The following is an 8,038-nucleotide window of genomic DNA, read 5'->3' as shown; positions in this document are numbered from 1 at the left end:
AATAATAATTAAGGAAATCTAGTGAAATTAAAAATTAAAGCCCAATAGGATAATCTAAAAATGGTACCGTTCATGGAACGGGCGTCCGAGGGGTGCTAATCCTTCCCCGGGCGTAACCGTACTCCCGAACCTAGATCCAGAAAATTGTAGACCGGTTTAAGGTTCTTTTCGGTGGGCTTAAAATTAATTTAAGTTTTCATCGATTAGAATCGAGTCAATAGGTGGCCAATCGCACCTAGTATAAAAAAAGATTGGTGGCGACTCCTAGTTTAATTTTTAGTGAGTTTTCACATTCACGTCTAGCGGTCGGGTTCCCGGACCCGCACGTTACGACACACTCCGTGGTGTGTCTAGTCTTTGCACTATTATGTTGATAATGAATTTGGTTATGTAAATAAATGTTGATATACTCATACTTATTTATGCTTCCGCACAATATGTTGAGCCTCGGATATGGGTGCATGTGGATTATAAGAATATGTTGGATAAACCATAGAAATATAGGCACAAGACGCGCGTCGAATCACAATTGTACAACATTGCGAATATTTATATGAAATGTGACAGAACCACACTTTATGTTAAGAAGTTCCATAACGTGGTGGACTTGATCGTTTATTTGCATATCCTCAATTATGAATGGAAATGTGTGTCAATGCGATGGATGACTAACCAATGCACTATTGATTTAGGCTTTCTTCGGCTTAGTAAGCTATACTGTCACGACCTGAAACTCCAATCGAGCCCGTGACAACCGCCGCGATGTCCCGATAGACATTCATTACCCGAAATGTTAATCGAAACCTTGCAAGGCTTAACATCAGTTTTTCTCGCTTTCCATGTGAGTATTAGTCACTAAAATTATGTTTTGAGAGATTATAAACTATTTCCAAATCAAAACAATAGAAAAATCATTTTTTTCTCACGGGGGCATTTTGGTCATTTTTCCTCAAAAATTTTGAAATCCGCTAAAAATGTAGTATGCGAGTACAAAACACATCATTCATAATCAAAAATAAGTTTAAACATCTAAAACCTTCATTTAAAATAAAATTATGATTATTTGGATATAATAAAAAAATAAAAGAAATATTCAGTAAAATATTCTATTTTCTTATAAAATAATATTTTTAGAGTTATACGTAAATAAATTTTTTGTAGCAACGTAAAAGCAAAATAAATTCATACATACTGTACTACAGTAAGCCAGAGTATTTAATTTAATTTACAATAACCAGTGGGCTCCCGAATAACTAAAAGTAAAAAAGACTGTGAACCTACAGTTCGGAGGATGCAAATCCAATGGTAGCCTCGATGAAATCAGCTATCTACAGCCTATTCTGAGCCTAAAATGACTGAAAATGAGGGTGGTGAGATTATATAATCCCAGTGAGTAAACAAATACCATCTAAAATATCTAAAGCCGAGTAAATGAAGACAGATAAAATAATTTAACATACTATAATTCATCACCTTTCAACTTGTTTCAACCAAATAAAATCAATTCATATAAATAGAGTAATCAACATGGCTTATGAATTTCTTAAAACTTTGGCTCGTGCCAAAATCATTCTCATACCCAGTTATCAGGGATACCTTGATTGAGGGCTAACCCAACCGAGTCAGCCAAGGTTGTTAAAAAGTTATGTACGTCCAATTCAACTCCAAATAATTTTATTTTTCTCTTAATTCTCCAAATCATCAAACACAAATTAAATAACTTAAAATATGGCAAAATCATCCTCACATTTTCTCTTGGAAAATTCATCCATGGTGGGTGCATCAACACTATAATTTTTCCTACTTGATTCTCACACCACAAATCACTAATTCCTAATCAAATCACTTGAAATAAAATCAAAATCATCATCAATATTCTACATGGAGAATTCGGCCAATGATGGGTGATGGGAGAACATGAATTTTTCTTGCTTGATTTTCATGCTACACATCACCAATCAACTAAAAACACTAAAATACATTGAAATCTAACCAAATCAAGCATCAAAACCTCTCTCCTAGGGTTTGATCAGCACACTATCCTTTATGATATCTTGTGATTCAACCATGGAAAATGCAAAATAATGCATGGGAAAGGTAGATCACAAGTCAAAATCAAGAAATTTTACCTTTGATTGCTTGATTACTTGAAATCCACCAATTTTCTCTTGAATTTTCACCCTAGGGTTCTTGTTCTTCCTTTTTCTTACTTTGTTCTTGCTTTGGCCGGCCATATGAAGAGAAATAGGCTGATTTTGCACTAATTTATAAGGAAACTAATAAATGGATGAGATTTTGACACATGTCACCATTCCATTTGTCCATGTGTCAAACTTAGCCATTAAGCAATCTCTCTCCACCACTTAAATTTCTTCAATTATCCATGATAATATTGGGTAAAATTCATGTGCTGGACAAGTGTTGGGTGGTGTAAAATTACAATTTTGCCCCTAGGGTGGCAAAATGACTATTTTACCCATATGCTTGGAAAAATGTCAGAATTAAAATTTTTCACTTCTCAAACTCAAATTATGTTCTAAATAGTCAATCTTGATCAAAAACTTCTTCCAACATTCCAATTTTAACCTCAGGTGGCAAAATGACCATTTTGCCCCTAGGTCATGAAATTTTCAATTTGACTCGAAATCGGTTCTCAAACTCCGAATCACCATTTTAAATCATTCTGGGATTTTAAAATTCTCAATTTCATCTTAAAATCTCTATTTGGACTAGTTCAAGGCTTAATTCAACTTAATTGTACCATTTGGTACATTACCGTCCTTTAACGATTTATGAGGTACCCAAGTAAGCAAACATGCATTCTTATGTAAGAATGGCATAATAAACATATTGTAGAGCTGGGCTTGACAACACTACCCCCCTTAAAATAAAATTTTGACCTCAAAATTTTATTTACTGAACTTAGAGAAAATGTGAGGGTATTATTTTCTCATCTAATCCTCGACTTTTTATGTCCTCCCCTTTATAGGGAATTTCAATTTGTTCACCTCATTTACCTCTAATTCAATTAGAGTACTTCGTTTATGTCTATTATTATTCTTTAAAATCAGATCAATAGTAACCTTTACATTTATTATCTCTTATATCGAAACACCAAGCATGCTTCTATTACTATCATTAAACTTGAACTATAACTCCATCTCAATCATACCAATTTCGATCGCATTTTATACTTATTTAGGTATACCAATCACTATCTTATTACTTCATTCCATATCAAACTTCTCGACTTTCATTCATTCATCCCATCTTCATACAATATTGTGTAGTTTACAGTATCATTAACATGCCATACTCATTCCTGTACATATCCTCAGTGTTAGGGAAGATTAATGGCTTCAATTATTTTCACATACTTCATGTTTACCTCGCATTTAGGAAATTTCAATCTTCGTAATCCTATTAATCCATCTCATATGGCTTAACCGTACTATAGATTACATTCCCTTAACTATTTCCCCAAAATTCCTGAGGTCGTCATAAATCGACTTCTGATATGATTCTGGATCGTTACATTATCTATACAACTCATCAAATATATTAAGTTCAAATCTCGAACCATTAAAACCATTCTTTATTTTAGTTAGGTACATCACTAACTCCACACACACGTATACATGCACATTCAAATGTCCATATTCCTCATTATGTATACGGGTCTTTGTTTTCAAATGCCTTCAAACTAATTTCTCTTTGTTCATTCCCATCCATAACCAACCAAGATTCAATAGAATAATCTTCATAATTCATACAAATTCTCATCATGCTTGTGCATAGTTTCACATCATTTACATACTTATACTCTCTTTTTATCATTTTCAATTATATGCTTAAGTTTCCTTATACTATATATTATTGCATCACAATGTCATTTCCATTGAATTATAATCTATTATGCGTGTATGCTTTATAATCCCATTGATACTTTAAAGATTTATCTTAACTTGATCATTGCATCTTATGCAATACCACAATTCCTAAGAGTTATCCTTTTTCCTCGATTATCCTTCATGCATCTACATTACCTTGTATCCTTCTTGCATTCTGATATTGATTTGTCATTTAAAACTCAAACTCATTTGAATCATGTATGCCTCAAGCATTTTCGAATTCCAATTTCCATAATATATTAGGAAAGTTTCATTATCTGACTTCATTATCAAGGTCAACTTCTATCATCCTTTGTTCCACTCTTTCATATGAATATAACATCATTCTCCCTTAACCAATTTACAAATTGTACTTGAAATTGCAAAACTTGAAACTAGATTCTCCTCAAGTACCTTTCAATGTTAATATGAATATCACTCTCAGCTTACAACTTCCTTTTTATAACCGCATAACTTAGTGCTTGCTTTCACGAGATCCAGGGTAGGACTTCTCTTGAGTATTTTCTTGGGGATATCTATCTTAAACTTATGTCTCACAACAGGTGATCACTTAACCCAAGACTTAGCCGTTTGGCTCCTTAACAAGTTTCAAAGTCACGCATCTTATGCTTATCATGTATAACTTATAATTCTTTCTCAAAGGCGTTTAAACATTCTTGAAACACTTAATCACTTTTTTTTTTTACTCTTTTATACACCAAGTATATCATTTCCATAAAGGCATGCCCAACTACTCATGCTTCAATTTATCTCCAAGGGTTTATAGCATACCACGTAGTTTACTTGTGTTGTTACTAATCCTTTCCTTTCAACAAAGTCAAGACAAGATTTGTAAATTCTCGTAACGATATTCTATATAAACTCATTTGCTATATTATTCTCGAAATCTTCATTCACACTCTCATCATTTGGTATTGACATCTCTTATCAACATCTCATACATTCATCTAACCTTTCCCTCACTTCCTCTTTAACTTTTTACAAGGTTTACTTTATTTCTCAAGATTTGACTTTAGTCATCATATTATTCATTTTAACACTCCACATGTTAATTTATTTTTATGTAGCCATCTCAAAAACTCTCTAACTTTTCTTTCTCTTACATGCCAATATATAAGACAATAAAGAAATTCTGCAATTTCACTCATCATCTTTATCTTAATACCTCCCCAATGCACTTAAGAGTCCAAACAACAAAGCTTGGTATCAAAACCAATGACCATTTTTCAATCTCATGAGTCCAATCTTTATGTCACTCACAGTTTACTCGTGCTTTCTAGCCATAAAGGGCTCTTAACCAATTACATTTATAAAGTGGATAATTCACTTAATTATTACATCTTGTCCTTGCAGTTATAAGATCAAGACATCTCAAATTTAAGATGTAGAAGTTCCCTCCTAGAGCATATCCAAAAATCCACATATTTCAAGTCTCACCTTAAGACATCTTTCCCATATGGTGTAATAAATTCACAATATATACATCATCATACACATAATTACTTATTATTTATGGTATCCCTTTATTTTCATTATCCATTACTGATCATCTTCCTTGTCTTATAACTCCAATAGTTTATTAACTTCCAATATAAAGACCATGAAAATAGTTTATCTTTCACTACATTTATACTCACAATCCTTATTAATCAATAATTTATCTTTTTCAAGTTCCTTCATTTATCTCTAATGGACCATATTTTATATTGTATTAGATTATCTTCCTATAATGTTATGGCATCATTTTATACTTCCTTCACCCTCAAGCTTACAATCTTTGACTTTATCACATTAATCACTCAAAATGTCATCTAGAGCCTCATTGATTTCTTCCATATCTTTTCGAATTGTAACTACAGTTAAGATTCCTATATACCTCTAGTCACTTAAACAGCTACTTTATAATACATTCTAGTCACACACTTTAAAAGCCAAACTATTAACTTCTTTGTACAGATAACTATTATCTCCTTTACTCTACATCTACCTAGAGTTAAAGTAGTACAAAATCCTATGAAAATATTACATGTCATTGGATCATCATCTTAATCTGATCTTATCAGAAGATTCTACTCCAAGTCCTTCTTAAGATCCTCTTCCGAGTTCTCCTCCTCTTGAGATTTTCTCCTTTGTTCCTCAATCTATGCTTGTTGTATTCTCCTACATTCCTCATAACTCACCGGTGCAGCATATCTTCCACAACCGGGAGGAAAATGTCGTACAACATTCACCTTCCTAAGGGGATAATTTGCAACAGTTACTTTCTCCATATTTTTTTCCTGTTGTTCCTTTACATTCATCCCACAGCCTGGAGGATAGTGTCAAACAACTGACACGCCCTTCCTAGGATGAATACCTTCCCTTGCAATTTCCTTCCTCGCCCATTCTCTATGGTACTCTTCAGGTTTTTTCAAAAGGAAATCTTTTACAGTTTTTTGAGTATCGGAGCTGCTCTCACTTTCAAAATTCTCGCTACTCTCGAAGCTTTCCTTATTACTATTAGCACTTTTTGGACTACTTGGTTCGGGTTGCCATCAGCTCCTAGCAGTAGAATCTAATGATCCCTCACTAGCACTATGAGGGGTATCAAGACTACCGCCTGTTCTAGACATGGTGTGTGTGTCACCAGCGCACCTCAAAACCTATACGCAACCAAGTAGTAATTACTTAATCATTTACGCATCACCAGAGCAGGTAGGTTTCTATATGCAATTACATGCATTCTATTCAACCTAACCTAACTTAACTTAACTTAACTTAACTTGGGCCACACTGACACTGTAAATTTTAAAACAACTTTAAACCTAAAAGCTCTAATCTGTAAAACCAAAAGCTCTGATACCAATCTAATTGTCACGACTCGGAACTCCCATCGAGCCCGAGACAACCATAGCGAAGTCCCGATAGACAATCATTACCCGGAATGTCAATCGAGACATTCATTACCTGGAATGTCAATTGAAACCTCGCAAGGCTTAACATCAGTTTTTCTCGCTTCCCTTGCGAGTATTAGTCACTAAAATTATGTTTTGAGAGATTATAAACTATTTCCAAATCAAAACAATAGAAAAGCAAATTTTTTTCTCACAGGGGCATTTTGGTCATTTTTCCTAAAAAATTTTAAAATCCACTAAAAATGTAGTATGCGAGTACAAAACACATAATTCATAATCAAAAATAAGTTTAAACATCTAAAACCTTCATTTAAAATGAAATTATGATTATTTGGATATAATAAAAAAATAAAAGAAATATTCAATAAAATATTTTATTTTCTTATAAAACAATATTTTTAGAGTTATACATAAACAAATTTTTGTAGCAGCGTAAAAGCAAAATAAATTCATACATATTGTAATACAGTTAGCTAGAGTATTTAATTTAATTTACAATAACCAGTGGGCCCCCGAATAACTAAAAGTAAGGAAGACTGTGAACCTATAGTTTGGAGGATGCAAATCCAATGGTAGCCTCGATGAAATTAGCTATCTACAGCCTATTCTGAGCCTGAAATGGGTGAAAATGAGGGTGGTGAGATTATATAATCCCAGTGAGTAAACAAATACCATCTAAAATATTTAAAGTCAAGTAAATGAAGACAGATAAAATAGTTTAACATACTGTAAGTCATCACCTTTCAACTTGTTTCAACCAAATAAAATCAATTCATATAAATCGAGTAATCAACATGGCTTATGAATTTCTTAAAGCTTTGGCTCGTGCCAAAATCATTCTCATACCCAGTTATCAGGGATACCTTGATCAAAGGTTATCCCAACCGAGTCCGCCAAGGCTGTTAAAAAGTTTTGTACGCATAAATCATATTTTTTATTTTAAAAACATAGTCATTCTTTGGCGTTGGCTGAGTTCATGTCACGACCCGAAACCTCCCTCGAGCCCATGACAACCGCCGCGACGTCCCAATTGACACTCATTATCCGAAATGCCAATCAGAACCCCGCAAGGCTTACATATCAGTTTCTTGCCTTTTCTGTGAGCAATCGTTTTTAAACATTCAATTTTAAACAATTTTCAGTAGTTTCCTGCTCAAGTAAATCAAAAGATAAAAATATTTTAAAAGGATTTATAGATAAATATCACTATTCAAAATATTGATTAAAATATAA

Source organism: Theobroma cacao, chromosome 9 (assembly GCF_000208745.1).
Source record: "Theobroma cacao cultivar B97-61/B2 chromosome 9, Criollo_cocoa_genome_V2, whole genome shotgun sequence".
Taxonomy (NCBI): Eukaryota; Viridiplantae; Streptophyta; class Magnoliopsida; order Malvales; family Malvaceae; genus Theobroma; species Theobroma cacao.
This window is presented reverse-complemented; position numbering follows the sequence as displayed.